The sequence below is a fragment of the Ranitomeya imitator genome, chromosome 1 (assembly GCF_032444005.1).
Source record: "Ranitomeya imitator isolate aRanImi1 chromosome 1, aRanImi1.pri, whole genome shotgun sequence".
Lineage (NCBI taxonomy): Eukaryota > Metazoa > Chordata > Amphibia > Anura > Dendrobatidae > Ranitomeya > Ranitomeya imitator.
The window spans coordinates 1,235,762,172-1,235,786,024 of NC_091282.1; positions in this window are offsets into that span (position 1 = coordinate 1,235,762,172).

Here is a 23,853-nt window from a genome sequence, read left to right on the forward strand (position 1 = left end):
AGAGATAGAAGCAAACCTCTATGTCTGACCCCAGGTTTCTTCGAGGGTCATTTCTCAGCAGCCACCACTTGTTCCCTGTTTTTCGCACTAGTGTCTGCCAATTACACGTCTCATTATTGTCATTTTTTCTATATTTTAGGGCTATAAAAATTGCCAATACTGAAGTTATCAATATATTTTGTTACAAATAAATATAAATTGTAATTGCTTTCAAATTTGATCTATAGAGGCCAAACATATAGAGAGATTCTTTGAAGGCAGCAAGTATCCACCAGGGGTAATTACATCCGAGCCAAACTCCTCTACTGCAGCTGCATTCTCATGGTGATACAAAATCAAAATCCACCTTTACTTCTTTTCTTGCACCTTATTTTGTGGGCGCCGGTACTTATTGCTTAGAGACCCCCTGACCTCTAAATGGGGGGCGGAGGTAAATACAGGAACAGGAAAGAGATGGAAGAGTTGGAGAAATATTAGTTATATGGACAGCCATGAGGGGGCGCTGTTTTGACGGAACCCACAAACATTTATGAGACCTCCCATGAGCAGTGCTTTATTTGGTGATGATCAGCAGCGGCACTGCGATAAACGCATTCATGCTTGCTCAGTTGGTTTCCCGTTTTACTAAGCTGATGTTAATAATCTTACATATAATCTTTCTACTCATCGACTAATTTGCGCCTGTTCGTTGACTTTGCCTTCACTTGTTTACACGGATGCTTTAGGAGGCTTCCTGCGGACCGCCAAGTCAGAATTGTCCAATCCACCCAATAAGCCCTGCCTAGTCCCTTTCCCTTGATTGTCTCCACTCTAAGTAGATCTCTTAGCCAATCCACCTAATATCCATTGCCAAAGCCCTAATTGCTCTCTAATCACACACTCGCCTTTCCTTTCCCCACCCCTGAGTAGATCTCCTGGCCAATCCACCCAATGTGCTGTGATAAAACTCTTGACTACCCTGGCCACACTCTTACCTTTCATACCTCCTTTACCCTGGACAGTTCTCTTAGTCAATCTGCGCAGTACCCGGTGTTAAAGCTCAGCCAGCCCCCTTAGAACAACCTAACCTTTTATTCTCCACCTCTGAGTAGATCTCTTGGTCAATCGACCCAATACTCAGTGCTAAAGCCCTGCCAGCCCTTTAGCCGCACGCTTACCCTTCTTTTCCTCACCACCAAATGATCTCTTGGCGAGTCCATGAATTATCCTCTTCTAAAGCGCTGCCAGCCCCCTATTCACACTCTTCCTTTTCTTTTCCCCACCCCCGAGTAGATCTTCTGGCCAGTCCACCCTTTATGCTGTGCTAAAACTCATGAAGGCCCCCTAACCATACCCTTGCCTTCACCCCTTCCCTGAGAGCCCCCTAGCCACACCCTTGCCTTTCACCCCTTCCCTGAGAGCCCCCTAGCCACACCCTTGCCTTTCCGTTTCCTAGTTTTGGTAAGCCAACTCAAGACTCTGTTCTAAAGCCCTGTCAGTCCCTCAGCCTTTCTTTTCCTCCTCACCAAGTAGATTTCTTTGTCACTCTACCCAATAACCCATGCTAAAGCCATAGCGGCCTCCTAGCCACACCTTTGCCTTTCTCTTCCCATCCCACAAGTTATCTCTTGGTCAGTCACCCCAAGACTCAAAGCTAAGCCCCTGCCAGGCCCTTAGCCACACGCTTGCCTTTCTTTATCTCCTCACCCAATATCCCATGCGCCTGCCCCCTAGCCACATCCTAGCGTTACCATTCCCCACCCCTGACTAGATCTCTTGGTCACTCAATTAAAAACTGTGGGTCCCTTAGCCTTTCTTTTCTTCACCACCAAGTAGATCTCTTGGCAAATCTGCATATTATCCTGAAGTGGATTCCTAATTACTGGCCAACATCAGATTGCCACCCTTGTACCAAAATAGGTATCAAAAATATAACTAACTAAGCATACCTAAATACGTAAAGAGTCCATGGTAGGCAGTGATGAAAGAATAGACGCCAACATCTTAGAGATGTCCGATGACCCCATCAGTCCTGCCCAAACCCTACTCAATGCCACTTTATTTTCCACCTCTGCCCCCCATGACTGTGTCCTGCACATGGTACAGAGAAACGAGGGAGTCTGCAATAAAGCGTGTGCGTGCGTCGGTGCGTGAGTGCGTGTACCTGTGCACGAGTGTGCATGTGACTAGCCGCCTGTGTGTGCATGCACAGATCTAAGAGAGATATATAAATAGGCAAATAATTGTATATATATAATTTTATATAAAGAAAAAATAAACTGCGGTAAGAACGCAGGGTGTCTATGAGAGAAAATATATGTGGACAAAAAAAAAAACTATTTTCTGTTATTTTATTTAGTAGTTTTATGCCGTACGAACTGTTGTCAGTGATTTACTGGTGAAGAGATGTGTTATGATATCACCCAATTTACTGTTGAATGTTCCACTTTGAACACAATGCTGTGCGTATCGGGACACCCTTCACGTGTATATTTTATGTATTGCTGGTTCTTTTTCACCATGGGACACCTGTTGTCTCCATGTGTTGGTGGGGGATAAATTGGGGAGTGGTCCAAATTCCCTTCAAAAAAAGCAAATTTCGTTACAAATATATCCAAAAATCTGCCTTGATTAATTTTTTATCATCTCTATAGTGGTAAGAGCTTCAAATCCTCTATATGATAAAATTCTAACTTCCTGGAGTGACCACTAGAGGGAGCTTCAGAGCTTACTGCATACATTAGTTGTAAGCTCCCTCTACTGGTGACTTCTGGTAATAGGAAATATATCCTTTATCGTTTTGGATCAGTTCCCCAAGTGTCCCCCTCCATTTATTTATTTTTTTTTTTTTGCAGACAGCAGGTGCACTTTAAGCAATGCAGAACTTTGAAGGAAGAATTCCTGGCAATTTTAATTAAGTGACCTGGATGTTGAGTTGAACGGGATTTGATCCCTATTTGATATGCTGCTACGTTCTATATAAAACAAGTGTACTTTGATATAAATAGAACTATTTCTGTATATACATCAGGTTAGAGATACTAAGACGGGGCGGACGTTTCTATAAGGAGTCACAGCGAGGTGTGCGACTGGAGATGAAGACGGGATTTGAGAATAAAGTTCAGTCTTTTTGGGAAACTGTTGTTTTGCTTTATTGTTATATTAAATGGAAATACAAGCAACATTCACCACGGTATCCTTGTCTTCCTTGCACCTGCATTTGCCCAAATTACGGTCCAAAAATCCCATCTGTCCTTCTCCCTTCTTCTACCCCCTCCAGTGCTAGTGATGCAACACTGAAAGTCTCTGAATGCTTCATCTACAGTGACATGCAAAAGTATTCACCCCCTCGGCTGTGTGCCTATTTTATTACATTACAACCTGTGTATAAACATTTTTGTAATCCGATTTGTGTGTGGCACATTACCACTAAATAGTCTAAGTTGGTGAAGTGAAGTGACGGAGAAAAATAAAGGCATAAGTTAAATTTATGGGATCAAATAACTAAAAATTGGCATGTGCATATGTATTCTCCCCTTTTGCTTTGAAGCCCCTAAAAATATATTTTGCAAGCAATTACCGTCATACGTCTCACGCTTAGTTACAGGATGTCCCCCTTTGTGCAATCTAAGCATCACATGTCTGTCAGTATACAGTTAGGTCCATATATATTTGGACAGAGACAACATTTTTCTAATTTTGGTTATAGACATTACCACAATGAATTTTAAACAAAACAATTCAGATGCAGTTGAAGTTCAGACTTTTAGCTTTCATTTGAGGGTATCCACATTAAAATTGGATGAAGGGTTTAGGAGTTTCAGCTCCTTAACATGTGCCACCCTGTTTTTAAAGGGACCAAAATTAATTGGACAGATTCAATAATTTTAAATAAAATGTTCATTTTTAGTACTTGGTTGAAAACCCTTTGTTGGCAATGACTGCCTGAAGTCTTGAACTCATGGACATCACCAGACGCTGTGTTTCCTCCTTTTTGATGCTCGGCCAGGCCTTCACTGCGGTGGTTTTCAGTTGCTGTTTGTTTTTGGGCCTTTCTGTCTGAAGTTTAGTCTTTAACAAGTGAAATGCTGCTCATTTGGGTTGAGATCAGGTGACTGACTTGGCCATTCTAGAATACTCCACTTCTTTGCATTAATAAACTCCTGGGTTGCTTTGGCTTTATGTTTTGGGTCATTGTCCATCTGTAGTATGAAACGACGACCAATCAGTTTGGCTGCATTTGGCTGGATCTGAGCACACAGTATGGCGGCTCTGAATACCTCAGAATTCATCCGGCTGCTTCTGTCCTGTGTCACATCATCAATAAACACTAGTGACCCAGTGCCACTGGCAGCCATGCATGCCCAAGCCATCACACTGCCTCCACCGTGTTTTACAGATGATGTGGTATGCTTTGGATCATGAGCTGTACCACGCCTTCGCCATACTTTTCTCTTTCCATCACTCTGGTAGAGGTTGATCTTGGTTTCATCTGTCCAAAGAATGTTCTTCCAGAACTGTGCGGCTTTTTTAGATGTTTTTTAGCAAAGTCCAGTCTAGCCTTTTTCTTCTTGATGCTTATGAGTGGCTGCACCGTGCAGTGAACCCTCTGTAGTTACTTTCATGCAGTCTTCTCTTTATGGTAGATTTGGATATTGATACGCCGACCTCCTGGAGAGTGTTGTTCACTTGGTCGGCTGTTGTGAAGGGGTTTCTCTTCACCATGGAGATTATTCTGCGATCATCCACCACTGTTGTCTTCCGTGGGCGCCCAGGTCTTTTTGCATTGATGAGTTCACCAGTGCTTTCTTTCATTCTCAGGATGTACCAAACTGTAGATTTTGCCACTCCTAATATTGTAGCAATTTCTCGGATGGTTTTTTTTTCTGTTTTTGCAGCTTAAGGATGGCTTGTTTCACCTGGATGGAGAGCTCCTTTGACCGCATGTTTACTTCACAGCAAAACCTTCCAAATGCAAGCACCACACCTCAAATCAACCCCAGGCCTTTTATCTGCTTAATTGAGAATGACATAACGAAGGGATTGCCCACACCTGTCCATGAAATAGCCTTGGAGTCAATTGTGCAATTACTTTTGGTCCTTTTAAAAACAGGGTGGCACATGTTAAAAAGCTGAAACTCCTAAACCCTTCATCCAATTTTAATGTGGATACCCTCAAATGAAAGCTGAAAGTCTGAACTTCAACTGCATCTGAATTGTTTTGTTTAAAATTCATTGTGGTAATGTCTATAACCAAAATTAGAAAATTGTTGTCTCTGTCCAAATATATATGGACCTAACTGTATACACTTTACCTTCTCTGAAAGGTTACAGAGGCTGCAACACCATTAACAAGAGGCTCCACTAACCAAGCAACACAATGAAGACCTAAAAGATCTCCAAACAACACAATGAAGACCAAGGAGATCTCCAAACATCACCATGAAGACCAAGGAGATCTCTAAACAACACCATGAAGACCAAGGAGATCTCCAAACAAGACCAAGGAGATCTCCAAACACCATGAAGACCAAGGAGATCTCCAAACAACACCATGAAGACCAAGGAGATCTCCAAACATCACCATGAAGACCAAGGAGATCATCAAACAACACCATGAAGACCTAGGAGATCTACAAACAACACCACGAAGACCAAGGAAATCTCCAAACATCACCATGAAGACCAAGGAGATCTCCAAACATCACCATGAAGACCAAGGAGATCTCCAAACAACACTATGAAGACCAAGGAGATCACCAAACTACATCATGAAGACCAATCAGATCTCCAAACAACACCATGAAGACCAAGGAGATCTCCAAACAACACCTTGAAGACCAAGGAGATTGCCAAACAACACCATGAAGACCAAGGAGATCTCCAAACAAGTCAGGGACAAAGTTGTTGAGAAGTACAAGTCATGGTTGGGTTATAAAACAATATCCCATTCTCTGATGTTCCCCCTGAAAAGCCATCAAATCCATTATCATCAAATAGAAAAAATATGGCATCACAACAAACCTACCAAGAGAGGGCCACCCTCCAAAACTCTCAGTCGGGGCAAGGAGGACATTAATCAGAGCCGCAGCACAGAGACCAAACGTAATCTGAAGGAGCTGCAGAGTTCCCAAGCAGAGACTGGAGTATCTGTCCATACGACCACAATATGCTGTACACTCCACAGAGGTGGCTTTTATGGAAGAGGGGGCAGAAAAAAAGCCTTTACTTACATAAATTGTAAGGCTCGTGTTGAGTTTGCCTAAAGAAATGTCGGAAACTCCCCATGTGTATGGAGGAAGGTGCTTGTGATGAGCCCACACCTCATCACCCTGCCTGACTCACTATTAGACAGATCACGTAATGTGTTCTCCACACTTTCACCAATGTGACGTTCTGCACCCCCTGGGGACATGTAACATCAGCTTAGTACAATTTTAGACACCCCCTGTCTACAAGGACCCTGGGAGACAGGGAGTGAGAAGATGTAGCCCATGCAGTCACTGACATGGTACCACACTCGCTCACAATCCTGACAGGCTGAGAGGTCTCTTTCACTAGCACCAGTGGAACAGAATGCTGCCAGCCCAGTAGGACTGCTATCAGTTCCTCAATAGATACTGTATAAGCCCGATATGTTAATGGGATTATATTGGCCCAGAAACCAGCCCTGATAACATGGAAAGTTAAACCGAGAAACGGACTTGTGGATTGAGATAAAAGAGCAGCTCAAACTTAAATTATACATTTAACTGCCTTAAGGGTGCGCTAAACAAAACACTATGTACACAATGGTTATACATATACAATGGTCAGATATGCAAGTACAGATAGAGGTAGGACATAAGATGTAAGCAGAAGGATCATGTTAATTACCTTGGTTGATGCTAGACTGTGTGCGCTGGGCCGTAGGGGGCATTGCCTGGCTCGTCTACAGCACATTGCTCGACATGACTCCCCTTTCGAAGTGGACCACATGCATAGCAGATAGAGAGACCATATGACCTCCACTAGCCTTTATCCCCTTTGGGTCACTCCCTGCCTTACCTCTGGGCTGAACCCAAAACCCCTCCCTTTGCGATCTGGTTCCCACTGGGAATTCTACGTATCTCCCCTCCCAGGGATGTTACAATGGATAGAGACCCTGGGAGGCGTTCAGTCCATTGCAGAGATATCGAAAATGTCCACGATGTAAGGCTAGGACGTATAGTATCTCCATTCCTCCTTATGAAATTATGTTTCTAGAATGTTCTTTGGCAGCTTCAGCATGACTCTCTATTGCAAGCAAACCTTTATCCTGCTCTGAGCTGGCTCCAGGTGTGAAATCTGTCACTCACAGCCTTTGGAGGCTTGACCTCCCTGCTGAGCTAAAAGCCAGCTTACTCCTTGAGTCTTTTTAGGAAATATTGGACTTCCTGCTGAGTCCATGCTGGGCAAAGTAAAGAGGGTTTTATAATCCCAGGCCAAATAGGATGCAAATAATTGGCATGAAATTATATCTCCAATATTCTTCACAGTGCTGTGGTCAGATGAGACCAAAATTGAACTTTTTGGCCACCAAGGTAAATGCAATCTTTGGCATCGAAACAACACAGCTCATCACTCCCAAGAACACCATCCCCACAGTGAAACGTGGTGGCAGGATCATGCTGTGGGGATATTTTTTGGCAGCAGGGACATGAAAAATGGCTCAAGTTGAGGGGAAGATGGATGGTGAGATATACAGGAATACTCTTATACAAAATCTGTTTTTGTCAGTGATTTCAGACTGGGATGGAGGTTCACCTTCCAACAAGACAATGACCCAAAGCATACTGATAAAGCAACACTCAACTGATTTAATGGGAAACATGTAAATGTTTTGGTGTGGCCTAGTCAAAGCCCAGACCTTAATCAAATGGGGAATCTGTGGTCAGACACAAAGATCACTGTTCACCAGAGGAAACATCTAACTTGAAAAAGCTGGAACAGTTTTGTCTTGAGGAATGTGCAAAAATCCCACTGGCCGGATGTGGAAAGCTCATAGAGACTTATGCAAAGTTCATTTTAGGCAGTTCTTCATTGGAAGGTCAGTGCCAGATTGGGATATAAAGCAGCCTTGGCACCCAAAGCCAAGATGTAAGATAGGATAATGGCTGTTGGTGGTGTGCCCCTTTGGCAGGACCCTCATTAAATTGCCCATCATGGCACCCGGTTTTACCTCCCTGAAGTCATTGTCTTGATTGATGGGGGCTGCAATATATTGTCTGATAGGAGTTAGACATCGGTAGAGGGGTTGTCAATACACATAGAGCAGGTACGGAGCTCAGTGCCGAAGGTCCTCACCTGAAGAGCTAACAATTTACACTTGTGCTAAGGACAATAGAGCGGTATTTTATCACAGAGGTATCAAATGCAATAACAAAGGGTGAAATAGAAAAAGTGGTGTGATCAGGAACTTATGTGTGTGTGTGTTACATGGGACTGCAAATATGAAACTGAGAAATACCTCCACATCTCCATCTGCTGGTAATAAAGGGTAGTGCAACAAGTATTATAGATGTTTTATCATAGAATTTATAATTTCTCATTACTTGTATAGAAAATCTATATATATACTGTACATATAATTATAGACAGAAGATACCCAAGTTATACCAGCTGTACATATATGATTATATACAGAAAACGCCCAGGTTATACCAACTGTGCATATACAGTATAATTATATACAGAAAATGCCCAGGTTATACCAGCTGTACATATATGATTATATACAGAAAATGCCCAGGTTATACCAACTGTACATATACAGTATAATTATATACAGAAGATGCCCAGGTTAAACCAGCTGAACATATATGATTATATACAGAAAATGCCCAGGTTATACCAAATGTACATATATAATTATATACAGAAGATGCCCAGGTTATACCAGCTGTACATATATAATTATATACATGAGATGCCCAGGTTATACCAGCTGTACATATATAATTATAGACAGAAGATACCCAGGTTATACCAGTGGTACATATATAATTATATACAGGAGATGCCAAGGTTATACCAGCTGTACATATATATATACAGAAGATGCCCAGGTTATACCAGCTGTACATATATAATTATAGACAGAAGATACCCAAGTTATACGAGCTGTACATATTTGATTATATACAGAAAATGCCCAGGTTATACCAAGTGTACATATATAATTATATACAGAAGATGCCCAGGTTATACCAGCTGTACATATATAATTATAGACAGAAGATACCCAGGTTATACCAGCTGTACATATATAATTATAGACAGAAGATATCCAGGTTATACCAGTGGTATATATATATATATAATTATATACAGGAGATGCCCAGGTTATACCAGCTGTACATATATAATTATATACAGAAGATGCCCAGCTTATACCAGCTGTAAATATATAATTATAGACAGAAGATACCCAAGTTATACCAGCTGTACATATATGATTACTGTATATACAGAAAATGCCCAGGTTCTACCAGCTGTACATATATAATTATGGACAGAAGATGCCCAGGTTATATCATCTGTACATATATACGATAATTATATACAGGAGATGCCCAGATTATTCCTTGTGATGATCCTTGAGATGGTTCTACTCCTTCATTGGAGTCCAGCTGTGTCCAGATTGCCTTGTGCAGGCGTGTACTACGGAGGACAGAGAATGAACTTCAATCCAGTATTGCAGCCAGCATGCAGCCAGCGGGTAAGGAAAGGGTGAATCAAAAACCCCGCTTCCATGGCTGAAGATTGTTCCCTCCAAATTCAGGTGATAGAGTCCCTTTAAGGGTATGTGCACACGTAGAATGGTCCTCTGCGGATTTTTCCACAGCGGATTTGATAAATCTGCAGGGCAAAAATGCTACATTTTTGCTGCAGATTTATCGCGGATTTACCGTGGTTTTTGTGCGGATTTCACTGCGATTTTCTATTGGAGCAGCTGTAAAACCGCTGCGGAATCCGCAGAAAGAAGTGACATGCTGCGGAATGTAAACTGCTGCATTTCCGCGCGTTTTTTTCCGCAGCATGTGCACAACGTTTTCTGTTTCCCATAGGTTTACATTGTAATGTAAACTCATGGGAAACTACTGCGGACCCGCAGCTGTGGAAACGCTGTGGATCCGCAGCAAAATCCGCAGCGTGTGCACATAGCCTTAGAGTTCTGGCTCCTACAGACCAGTTAGACGCTCCTAATCAACTCGTTACTTGCATTAAAGACAGCTGTCTTACATAGTCACCTTTATAAAAGACTCCTGTCCACAGACTCAGTCAGACTCTAAATCTACAACATGGGCAAGACCAAAGAGCTTTCTAAGGATGTCAGGGACAAGATCATAGACCTGCACAAAGTTGGAATGGGCTAGAAAACCATAAGTAAGACGCTGGGTGACAAGGAGAAAACTGTTGGTGCAATAGTAAGAAAATGGAAGAAATACAAAATGACTGTCAATCGACATCGATCTGGGGCACCATGCAAAATCTCACCTCGCGGGGTATCCTTGATCATGAGGAAGGTGAGAGATCAGCCTAACTGTTGTGAATTCTGTGGTCAAGCTCCCTCCTGTGGTCATGAGTGGTACTTCGGCTGGTTCTGTCTATGAGCTTCCTCTGGTGGATGTGAGTGGGGCTGCGGCTTCTGAGTTTCCTTCCTCAGGTGACGAGGTTAAGTCGAGGTTAGGTGCTGCTCTATTTAACTCCACCTAGTTCTTTGTTCCTGGCCTCCAGTCAATGTTCCAGTATTGGTCTTGCTCTCTCCTGGATCGTTCTTGTGGCCTGTCTGCCCTGCATAAGCTAAGTTTTGCTTGTGTTACTTTTGTTTGCTATATTTTCTGTCCAGCTTGCTATATTGGTTTTTCTTGCTTGCTGGAAGCTCTGAGACGCAGAGGGAGCACCTCCGTACCGTTAGTCGGTGCGGAGGGTCTTTTTGCCCCCTCTGCGTGGTTGTTTGTAGGTTTTTGTGCTGACCGCAAAGCTATCTTTCCTATCCTCGGTCTATTCAGTAAGTCGGGCCTCACTTTGCTCATATCTATTTCATCTCTGTGTTTGTATTTTCATCTTTACTCACAGTCATTATATGTGGGGGGCTGCCTTTTCCTTTGGGGAATTTCTCTGAGGCAAGGTAGGCTTATTTTTCTATCTTCAGGGCTAGCTAGTTTCTCAGGCTGTGCCCGAGGCGCCTAGGTCTGGTCAGGAGCGCTCCACGGCTACCTCTAGTGTGGTATGATAGGATTAGGGATTGCGGTCAGCAGAGTTCCCACGTCTCAGAGCTCGTCCTATGTTAGTAACTATCAGGTCACTTTGTGTGCTCTTAACCACTAGGTCCATTGTGGTTCTGAATCACCTGTTCATAACACCTAACACTACATGGGGGGAACTTGTTAATGATCTCAAGGCAGCTGGGACCACAGTCACCAAGAAAACCATTGGTAACACAATAAAGGTTTAAAATCCTGCAGTGCCCGTAAGATCCCCCGGCTCAAGAGGTCTTTGGAATTAACTCAACTCGCCGTGTTTGGAGGAAGAGAAATGCCTGTGACCCAAAGAACATCGTCCTTACTGTCAAGCATGGAGGTGAAAACATTGTTTGGGGTGTTTCTCTGCTAAGGGCACAGGACTACTTCACCGCATCATTGGGAGAATGGACGGAGACATGTACCATAAAATCCTGAGTGACAACCTCCTTCCCTCCACCATGTCATGGCTGGGTCTTCCAACAAGACAAGAAACACATTAAGGTCATGGAGTGGCCTAGCTAGTCTCCAGACCTTAAGCCCATAGAAAACTTATGGAGGGAGTTGAAGCTCTGAGTTGCCAAGCAACAGCCTCAAAATCTTAATGATTTAGAGATGATCTGCAAAGAGGAGTGGACCAAAATTCCTCCTGACATGTGCGCAAACCTCATCATCAACTGCAAAAAACATCTGACTGCTGTGCTTGCCACCAAGGGTTTTTGCCCCCAAGTCTTAAGGCTGGTTTCACACTTGCGTTTTGATCTGCAGCGTTTTAAACGCAAACGCATTTAAACGCATTTGGTGCAAAAACGTGTTTTACCGCAAACGCGGCGTTTTGACGCGTTTACAAGCGTTTTTTCCTGCGTTTTGCGTTTTTGAAACGCATGATGAGAAGTGTGTGACAGCTGCCAATCATCAAAATCAACTAGAAAACCCACTATAAACAGAAATACCTAGGGTTAGGATCCCTAGTAACCCTAGGGATCCTAACCCATACCCTAAAACACAAACTCTAACCCTAAAACACAAACTCTAACCCAAACTCTAACCCTAACACAAACTCTAACACAAACTCTAACCCTAACCCTAGAACACAAACTCTAACAATAAAACACAAACTCTAACCCTAACACAAACTCTAACACAAACTCTAACCCTAACCCTAAAACACAAACTCTAACCCTAAAACACAAACTCTAACCCTAAAACACAAACTCTAACCCTAGCCCAAACTCTAACCCTAACCCAAACTCTAACACAAACTCTAACCCTAAAACACTAACCCTAACCCTAAAACACAAACTCTAACCCAAACTCTAACCCTAACACAAACTCTAACACAAACTCTAACCCTAACCCTAAAACACAAACTCTAACCCATACCCTAAAACACAAACTCTAACCCTAAAACACAAACTCTAACCCAAACTCTAACCCTAACACAAACTCTAACACAAACTCTAACCCTAGAACACAAACTCTAACCCTAAAACACAAACTCTAACCCTAACACTAACTCTAACCCTAAAACACAAACTCTAACCCTAACCCTAAAACACAAACTCTAACCCTAGCCCAAACTCTAACCCTAACCCAAACTCTAACACAAACTCTAACCCTAAAACACAAACTCTAACCCTAACCCTAAAACACAAACTCTAACCCAAACTCTAACCCTAACACAAACTCTAACAAACTCTAACACAAACTCTAACCTTAAAACACAAACTCTAACCCTAAAACACAAACTCTAACCCATACCCTAAAACACAAACTCTAACCCTAAAACACAAACCCTAACACAAACTCTAACCCTAACCCTAGAACACAAACTCTAACCCTAAAACACAAACTCTAACCCTAACACTAACCCTAACCCTAAAACACAAACTCTAACCCTAAAACACAAACTCTAACCCTAGCCCAAACTCTAACCCTAACCCAAACTCTAACACAAACTCTAACCCTAAAACACAAACTCTAACCCTAACCCTAAAACACAAACTCTAACCCAAACTCTAACCCTAACACAAACTCTAACAAACTCTAACACAAACTCTAACCCTAAAACACAAACTCTAACCCTAACCCTAAAACACAAACTCTAACCCAAACTCTAACCCAAACTCTAACACAAACTCTAACCCTAACCCTAAAACACAAACCCTAACACAAACCCTAACCCTAAAATACAAACTCTAACCCTAAAACACAAACTCTAACCCTAACCCAAACTCTAACCAAAACTCTAACAGAAACTCTAACACAAACCCTAACACAAACCCTAACCCAAACTCTAACCCTAGCCCTAGGGATCCTAACCCTAGGGTTAGGGGTAGGATCCCTTAGGGTTAGGGTTTGTGTTAGAGTTTGTGTTAGAGTTTGGGTTAGGGTTTGTGTTAGGGTTAGGGTTTGTGTTAGAGTTTGTGTTATGGTTTGTGTTAGGGTTTGTTAGAGTTTGTGTTAGAGTTTGTGTTAGGGTTTGTGTTAGGGTTTGTGTTAGAGTTTGTGTTAGAGTTTGTGTTAGAGTTTGTGTTAGGGTTTGGGTTAGGGTTTGTGTTAGAGTTTGTGTTAGAGTTTGGGTTATGGTTTGTGTTAGGGTTTGTGTTAGAGTTTGTGTTAGTTTCTGTTAGAGTTTGTGTTAGGGTTTGTGTTAGGGTTTGTGTTAGAGTTTGTGTTAGAGTTTGGGTTAGAGTTTGGGTTAGGGTTTATGTTAGGGTTTGGGTTAGAGTTTGGGTTAGGGTTTGTGTTAGGGTTAGAGTTAGGGTTAGGGTGTATTCTTGTGTTTTTCTATAAAAAAAACGCATGCAAACGCATGTGCTTAAAAACGCATGTGTTTACATAGACATCAATACGTTTTTTTTTCCGCGAAAAAACTCATGCGTTTTTTGCGGCAAAAAAAAACGCCGCAAAAATTACTACATGGAAACAGGAACACATGGGCTACTTGCACAGTGAACAAGTCTGTATGATCATGTTCACACACCACCAAGAAACCTGAAGACACAAAAGAGAATAGTAAAACCAAAAACACTCAGTTTGAAAAAATGTTGCAGTAATCCGCAAGTGCTAGTAAAAGATGTAAAAAACAGGGTATTTGGTTGATACGTTTTTTGCAAAAAATGTATACTAAGCTGCTCTACCAATCTTCACGGTATACCCTTATCAGAGCAGTCCTAACTAATGTATGCAATCCCTATCTGATGTATTTAAAAACCTGATCATCTGTATATAACCTGTGTGAAAATTACTACATGTTGCATTTCTGCAACACAACGCATGCAGAGAAAAAACGCATGCGTTGCAAAAACGCGTCAAAACGCATGCAAAAACCGCAAAAAAAAAAACGCAAATGTGAAACCAGCCTTAGTCTTGTTTGCCAGAGGGATCAAATACTTATTTCATACTGCAAAATGCAAATAAATTTATATAATTTATGTAATTTTATTTCCTGGATTTTATTTTTTATATTCTATCTCTCAATGTTAAAATGAACCTACCCACTGTATCTGTGCCTTTGTGTCTATGGCCATTGCCTCTGTGCCTCCGTGTGTATGTGCCCCCCATGTCTGTACCGCTGTGTATGTTCTCTGTCCATGTCTGTGCCGCCCTGTGTCTATCCTCCCATGTCTGTGCCCCTGAGTCTGTGCGCCCTGTCTGTGCACCATGTATCTGTGCTCCCTGTGTCTGTGCTCACTGATTGTGCTCTTTGAGTCTGTGCCCTCTGTGTCTGTGCTCTCTGTATCTGTACTCTCTGTGTCCCCTGTGTCTGTGCTCTCTGTATCTGTGCCTCCTGTGTCTGTGCCCCTTGTGTCTGTGACTGTGCCGTGTGTCTGTGTCCCCTGTGTTTATACACTCTCTCAGTGCCACTGTGTATGTGCTCTCTGTGTCTGTTCTCCCTGTGTCTGCACCACCTGTGTATGTGCCCACTGTGTCTGTGCCCCCTCTGTTTATGCACTCTGCCACTGTGTTTGTGCTCCCTGTGTCTGTGCTTCCGGTGTCTGTGCTTTCTGTGCCTGTGCTCACTTTCTCTGTCTGTGTTGTTGAGTCTGTGCACCCTGTGTATGTGCTCCCAGTGTCTATACCCTCTGTGTCCCCTGTGTCTGTGCTCCTTATGTCTGTGCCCTGTTTCTGTGCTCCCTGTGTCTGCACACCCTGTGTATGTGCCCCCTGCCTCTGTGCCTGTGCCACTGTGTCTATGCTCCCTGTGTCTTTGCTCTCTATGTCTGCACCCCCTGTGTCTGTGCCCACTGTGTTTATACACTCTGTCTGTGCTGTTTCTGTGCTCCCTGTGTCTGTGCTCTCTGTGTCTATGCTTACTGTCTGTGCCCCCTGTGTTTGTGCTCCCTGTGTCTGTGCCCCCTGTGTCTGTGCCCCCTGTGTCTGTGCTCCCTGTGTATGTTCTTCCTTTCTGTGTCTGTGCTCCTTGTGTCTGTGCCCCTGTGTCTGTGCTTCCTGTGTCTGTGCCCCCTGTGTCTGTGCCCCCTGTGTCTGTGCCCCGGTGTCTGTGCCCCCTGTGTCTGTGCCCCGGTGTCTGTGCTTCCTGTGTCTGTGCCCCCTGTGTCTGTGCTCCCTGTGTCTGTGCCCCGGTGTCTGTGCTTCCTGTGTCTGTGCCCCTGTGTCTGTGCTTCCTGTGTCTGTGCCCCCTGTGTCTGTGCTTCCTGTGTCTGTCCTCCCTGTGTCTGTGCTCCCTGTGTCTGTGCCCCCTGTGTCTGTGCCCCCTGTGTCTGTGCCCCCTGTGTCTGTGCCCCCTGTGTCTGTGCTTCCTGTGTCTGTGCCCCCTGTGTCTGTGCTCCCTGTGTCTGTGCCCCTGTGTCTGTGCTTCCTGTGTCTGTGCCCCTGTGTCTGTGCTTCCTGTGTCTGTGCCCCCTGTGTCTGTGCTTCCTGTGTCTGTGCCCCTGTGTCTGTGCCCCTGTGTCTGTGCCCCTGTGTCTGTGCTCCCTGTGTCTGTGCCCCTGTGTCTGTGCTCCCTGTGTCTGTGCCCCTGTGTCTGTGCTTCCTGTGTCTGTCCTCCCTGTGTCTGTGCTCCCTGTGTCTGTGCCCCCTGTGTCTGTGCTTCCTGTGTCTGTGCCCCCTGTGTCTGTGTCTTCCTGTGCCTGTCCTCCCCGTGTCTGTGCCCCGTGTTTGTGCCCCGTGTTTGTGCCCCCTGTGTTAGTGCCCCCTGTGTTAGTGCCCCCTGTGTCTGTGCTTCCTGCATCTGTGCTCCGTGTCTGTGCTCCCTGTGTCTCTGCTCCATGTCTGTGCCCCATGTCTGCTTCCTGTGTCTGTGCTCCGTGTCAATGCTCCCTGTGTCTGTGCCCCCTGTGTCTCTGCTCCCTGTGCCCTCTGTGTCTGTGCCCCGTGTCTGTGCTTGTGTATGTGCCCTGTGCTTGTGCTCCCTGTGTCTGTGCTTGTGTCTGTCCTCCCTGTCTGTGCTCCCTATGTCTGTGCTGCCTGTGTCTGTGCTCCCTGTGTCTCTGCCCCCTGTGTCTCTGCCCCCTGTGTCTGTGCCCCCTGTGTCTGTGCCCCCTGTGTCTGTGCTTCCTGTGTCTGTCCTCCCTGTGTCTGTGCTCCCTGTGTCTGTGCCCCCTGTGTCTGTGCCCCCTGTGTCTGTGCTCCCTGTGTCTCTGCCCCCTGTGTCTGTGCTCCCTGTGTCTGTGCCCCCTGTGTCTGTGCTCCTTGTGTATGTGCTCTCTGCGTATGTTCTCTCTTTCTGTGTCTGTGCTCCTTGTGTCTATGCCCCCTGTGTATATTCCTCCTGTGTCTGTGCTCCTTTTGGCTGTGCTTCCTTTCTGACTCTGTGCCCCCTGTGTCTGTGCTCTCAGTGTCTGTGATACCTGTGTCTGTGCTTCCTTTTTGTGCTTTTTTTGTCTGCGCCGTGTCTGTTCTCCATGTGTCTGTGTCTCTTGTCTGTGCCCCCTGTGTCTGTGCTACCTGTGTCTGTGCTTCCTTTACCTGTGCCCCACTTTCTGTGCCCCCTATGTCTGCTCCTCCATGTGCTCTGTGCCCATTCCCTGTGTCTGTGACACCTGTTTTTGTACACTCTGTGCCACTGTGTTTCTGCTCTCTGTCTGTGCCCTGTGTCTATGCTCCCTGTGCCTGTGCTCTCTGTGTCTCTGCTCCCTATGTCTGTACTCTCTGTTCCTCTGCCCCCTGAGTTTGTACACTCTGTCCATGCCACTGTGTCTATGCTACTTTTTTTGTGCCCTGTGTTTGTGCTCCCTATGTCTGTACTCCCTGTGTCTGTGCTCCCTGTGTCTCTACCCCCTGTCTGTGCTCCATGTCTGTGCTCCTTGTGTCTGTGCCGCCTGTGTCTGTGTCCCCTGTGTCTGTGCCCCCTGTGTCTGTGCCCTCTGTGTCTGTGCCACCTGTGTCTGTGCCTCCTGTGTCTGTGCCTCCTGTGTCTGTCCTCCCTGTGTCTGTGCCCCCTGTGTCTGTGCCCCCTGTGTTTGTGCCCCCTGTGTCTGCATTTCCTGTGTCTGTCCTCCCTGACTGTGCTCCCTGTGTATGTGCCCTCTGTGTCTGTGCCCCCTGTGTCTGTGCCCCCTGTGTCTGTGCCTCCTGTGTCTGTGCTCCCTGTGTCTGTGCCCCCTGTGTTTGTGGTTCCTGTGTCTGCCCCCTGTGTCTGTGCCCCCTGTGTCTGCATTTCCTGTGTCTGTCATCCCTGTCTGTGCTCCCTGTGTATGTGCCCCCTGTGTTTGTGCCCCCTGTGTCTGTGCCCCCTGTGTCTGTGATCCCTGTGTTTGTGCCCCCTGTGTCTGTGCTCCCTGTGTCTGTGCTCCGTGTCTGTTTCCTGTATCTGTGCTCCATGTGCCTGTGCTCCGTGTCTGTGCCCCATGTCTGCTTCCTGTGTCTGTGCTTCCTATGTCTGTGCTCCCTGTGTCTGTGCCCCCGTGTCTGTCCCTCCTGTGTCTGTGCCCCCTGTGTCTCTGCTCCCTGTGCCCTCTGTGTCTGTGCTTCCTGTGTCTGTCCTCCCTGTGTCTGTGCTCCCTGTGTCTGTGCCCCCTGTGTTTGTGGTTCCTATGTCTGTGCCCTCTGTGTCTGTCCCCCTGTGTCTGCGTTTCCTGTGTCTATACTCCCTGTGTTTGTGTCCCCTGTGTTTGTGCCACCTATTAGTGCCCCCTGTGTCTGTGTCTGTGCCCCGTGTCTGTGCTTCTTGTGTCTGTTGTTTTCCTGCCCTGTGTCTGTGCTCCCTGTGTCTATGCTCCCTGTGTCTGTGCCCCCTGTGTCTGTGCCCCCTGTGTCTGTGCTTTCTGTGTCTGTGCCCCCTGTGTCTGTGCCCTCTGTGTCTGTGCTCCCTGTGTCTGTGTCTCCTGTATCTGTGCTTCCTGTGTCTGTGCTCCCTGTGTCTGTGCCCCGTGTCTGTGCTCCCTGTGTCTGTGCCCTCTGTGTCTGTGCTTCCTGTGTCTGTGCCCCCTGTGTCTGTGCTCCCTGTGTCTGTGCCCCGTGTCTGTGCTCCCTGTGTCTGTGCCCTCTGTGTCTGTGCTCCCTGTGTCTGTGCCCTCTGTGTCTGTGCTTCCTGTGTCTGTGCTCCCTGTGTCTGTGCCCCCTGTGTCTGTGCCCCCTGTGTCTGTGCCCCCTGTGTCTGTGCCTCCTGTGTCTGTGCCCCCTGTGTCTGTGCCCCCTGTGTCTGTGCCCCCTGTGTCTGTGCCCCCTGTGACTGTGCCCCCTGTGTCTGTGCCCCCTGTGTCTGTGCCCCCTGTGTCTGTGCCCCCTGTGTCTGTGCCCCCTGTGTCTGTGCCCCCTGTGTCTGTGCTCCCTGTGTCTGTGCTCCCTGTGTCTGTGCTTCCTTTGTCTGTGCTCCGTGTCTGTGCTTCTTGTGTCTATGCTTCCTGTGTTTGTGCCCCGTGTCTTTGCTCCCTGTGCCCTCTGTGTCAGTGCCCCATGTCTGTGCTCCCTGTGTCTGTGCTCCTTGTGTCTGTGCTTCCTGTGTCTGTGCTTCCTGTGTATGTGCCCCCTGTGTCTTTGCCCCCTGTGCCCCATGTCTGTGCTTCCTGTGTCTGTGTAAGGGGTGTACTGGACCACGTAATACTCCACTCCCTTTCCTCATGTTGATATTACCTTGTTCATATGATTGTATATAATTGCATGATGCTGCTATGTGTGTGTGTATATATATATATATATATATATATATATATATATATATATATATATATATATATATATATATGTGTGTTGTGTAGGAAAGGGTGAGTGCAGTAATAGGAATAGCCACCAGAGGGGAGCATAGTAGAAGAGGAATAGGAGTTTATTATAACAATTAGTTAACATGGGAGTGGCCAGCTGTGGGTAAGATAGGAGCATTTCCTTATTGGAGTTCAGTAGGGCCAGGGAGCCCAGACAGCCCGGTAGGACCAGGGAGCCCAGACAGCCCAAGAGAGCCAGAGAGCTCAGGCAGTCCTGTTAGGCCCTAGAGCCCAGGGCAGCACAGCCAGCTCCGTAACATTCAAGCTAGAAGCCCAGTCATGCAAGACCAGTAGGCTGGAAATTACAGCAGCACAGGAACACTGATGGCTCTAACATGTGGCAGCTTACTACGTGGGCAGAAGCCCCTATGTCTGGTGTGGGCAGAATTGCACCAACCCGGAGGGGGCGCTATGGCCGGATGCCGCAGACGCGGGCATTTGGTATATACGGACATTGTTACAAAAGAAAAAAAACCCGTAAAAAATATATATACTTTATTAAAAATGTCCCTCATTGGACATTTAATGTGTGAGTCATATACGGACATTGACCATGGCTATGTATTCATTCATGAGGCGGGCACCGATGCTAAGGTGTATGTGAATGCCGCCTCAGTTAAATATGGTAGGCCCCTGAAGGAAGGCGACTGGGTCTCCTTCTTTAAAGAGAATAGTCACCGGGGATACTTTGCGGTGGCTGGAAGATGACCTGGAACTTTTTGCGGGCCCGGAACATGCTCAGTTGGCCCCCTGTTCACTGGCCATTGCCCGACCAAGCCCCACAACTGCCATGTCACTGCAGAACCCGACGCCCGCGGCTGTAGGGTCATCGTCGGTCCAAACATGGACATGGAGCCTAGAGGAGAATAAAGCAGAATGGAGCGTATGCCACTGAATTGTGAAAGAAAATTATTTTTATAAGTGCAAGTTGAACAATTTGAAATGTACTGGACTGTTCTGCATCCCTGTGGGCAAAGGAGCCCTGGAGCACTAAATTTTAGTGCAGTGTGGCCGGACTGGGCCATGGAGGTGCATTGAGAAGTGGTGTTTTCTTTTTCCGCCTCCCCAAGTTTTGTTGCGCCTGTTGCGCTTCTCCTGCTGATTGGTGGGATTATAACCCCAAAGGGGGTACATGCCCGTAGACTGAGTAAGAACAGTGTGCATAGCTACTAAAAATGACGGCATGTTAAGCAAATGCAGCACACATGGTTCTTAAAGGGGCCATACCTCACACAAAGGAGGGGGAAGCCCTCAAAGACTGAAGATGCTGTTTGGAGGACTAAATATCAGGCGCCTGTTAGGAGAAAATGAACTGTTATGCGGCATAAAAAGACTTTCCTCACATTGGGTTGGTGGATTGTCTACCTCTTTCGTATGTTTGCCTCCCTGTGTGGAGTATTTCCTTGTACATATTAAAATTTTATTCCTTACTTGGTCGGGAATGACAAATATTAAAGGAGGGGGGAATGTAAGGGGTGCACTGGAACCGCATGATGCTCCACACAGTACAAACCAAACGTTTGGACACACCTTCTCATTTAATGATTTTTCTGTATTTTCATGACTATGAAAATTGTACATTCACACTGAAGGCATCAAAGCTATGAATTAACACATGTGGAATTATATACTTAACAAAAAAGTGTGAAACAACTGAAATTATGTCTTATATTCTAGGTTCTTCAAAATAGCCACCTTTTGCTTTGATGACTGCTTTGCACACTCTTGGCATTCCCTTGATGACCTTCAAGAGGTAGTCACCGGAAATGGTCTTCCAACAATCTTGAAGGAGTTCCCAGAGATGCTTAGCACTTGTTGGCCCTTTTGCCTTCACTTTGCGCTCCAGCTCACCCCAAACCATCTCGATTGGGTTCAGGTCTGGTGACTGTGGAGGCCAGGTCATCTGGCGTAGCCCCCCATCACTCTCCTTCTTGGTCAAATAGCCCTTACACAGCCTGGAGGTGTGTTTGGGGTCATTGTCCTGTTGAAAAATAAATGATGGTCCAACTAAACACAAACCGGATGGAATAGCATGCCGCTGCAAGATGCTGTGGTAGCCATGCTGGTTCAGTATGCCTTCAATTTTGAATAAATCCCCAACAGTGTCACCAGCAAAGCATCCCCACACCATCACACCTCCTCCTCCATGCTTCACAGTGGGAACCAGGCATGTAGAGTCCATCCGTTCACCTTGTCTGCATCGCACAAAGACACGGTGGTTGGATCCAAAGATCTCAAATTTGGACTCATCAGGCCAAAGCACAGATTTCCACTGGTCTATTGTCCATTCCTTGTGTTCTTTAGCCCAAACAAGTCTCTTCTGCTTGTTGCTTGTCCTTAGTAGTGGTTTCCTGGCAGCTATTTTACCATGAAGGCCTGCTGCACAAAGTCTCCTCTTAACAGTTGTTGTAGAGATGTGTCTACGTCTGGAACTCTGTGTGGCATTGACCTGGTCTCTAATCTGAGCTGCTGTTAACCTGCGATTTCTGAGGCTGGTGACTCAGATAAATTTATCCTCAGAAGCAGAGGTGACTCTTGGTCTTCCTTTCCTGGGGCGGTCCTCATGTGAGCTAATTTCTTTGTAGGGCTTGATGGTTTTTGCCACTGCACTTGGGGACACTTTGAAAGTTTTCCCAATTTTTAGGACTGCCTGACCTTCATTTCTCAAAGTAATGATGGCCACTCGTTTTTCTTTACTTAGCTGCTTTTTTCTTGCCATAATACAAATTCTAACAGTCTATTCAGTAGGACTATCAGCTGTGTATCCACCAGACTTCTGTACAACACAACTGATGGGCCCAACCCCATTTATAAGGCAAGAAATCCCACTTATTAAATCTGACAGGGCACACCTGTGAAGTGAAAACCATTCCCGATAACTACCTCTTGAAGCTCATCAAGAGAATGCCAAGAGTGTGCAAAGCAGTCATCAAAGCAAAAGGTGGCTACTTTGAAGAACCTAGAATATAAGACATAATTTCAGTTGTTTCACACTTTTTTTGTTAAGAATATAATTCCACATGTGCTAATTCATAGTTTTGATGCCTTCAGTGTGAATGTACAATTTTCATAGTCATGAAAATACTGAAAAATCTTTAAATGAAAAGGTGTGTCCAAACTTTCGCTCTGTACTGTATATATATATATATATATATATATATATATATATATATTTGTGTGTGTTGTGTAAGAAAAGGACAGTGCAGTAATAGGAATAGTCACCAGAGGGGAGCATAGTAGAAAGGAATAGGAGCTTAGTGTAACAGCTAGTTAACATAAGAGGGGCCAGCTGTGGGTAAGATAGGAGTATTTCCTTATTGGAGTTCAGTAGTGCCAGAGAGCCCAGGCAGTCCTGTTAGGCCCTAGAGCCCAGGGCAGCACAGCCAGCTCCGTAACATTCAAGCTAGAAGCCCAGTAGGCTGGAAATTACAGCAGCACAGGAACGCAGGTGGCTCTAACATGTGGCAGCTTACTACGTGGGCTGAAGCCCTTATGTCTGGGGTGAAACAGACAGGGGAACTTCTAAAAGTAATGAAGCTGGGCAGGGAGGACGCTGCAGTCCTGGACAAGTTAACATGACCTGGAAACATGCTGAAGGATATGAGGGAGAGCACAGGGAAAGTGAAGGATGAGAATTGTGTGGAACCCTATGTCGATGCTGTAATTGATTTTGGACGTGCTGAGGAAGGACAGCAGTAAAGTTACTCGTTTAAAGTTGGAACTGGACTCTCTCTCTATTGGTGTACAATCGTCGGGAGTGAGCCTGCAACAGACCAGAAGAAACCCTGATGGTTCAGAGAATGGAGAGACAGGTTCACTGACAAAGGGACATTGTTTTTATGTGGAGGGAGACCAGGGCGCGTGTAAACAAATACTCTCAGCCACGACTATGGTCCTGGTGCCCCTTACATCTGTGCCCCTTACATCTGTACTCCCTGTTTCTGTGTCTAGTAATAGAGAACTGTCTGAATTTTTGTATGACCGTCTTCTTTATCAGGGGAAATCACTCAAGAGCCCCCAAATTACCAGCTATCTGTGTCTGTGAATCGCTGTAGTAGTCACAGGGTCGGATCACAGCAATCAGCACGCTACACTCCATCATACGGATAGGGGACCTCTTTTTTTTGTGTGGGATGAATAACTATTTAAAGGAATTTTCCATTTTAAACTAAGTGAAATGCTTGCAGGCCGCTGCTTCTCCTGTCTTTGAGGTTACAGGTTCTCTGCACCCATTAGATGTCAGCGCTGCAGAAGTCGCCATCCGGGCAGGACGTCTCGTAGGGGCCCGGCCTCTCCTGGTTACTCCTCCTCATGCTCCAGACTAACAGGGACATCACTACCCATCAGTGCAGGTAAAAGTCAGACTAGCCGGCCATATTTCTATATGGCCATTGTTAGTTTCTGAACTGGCAGCATGAGGCCCCTCTACTGATTGTGCACCA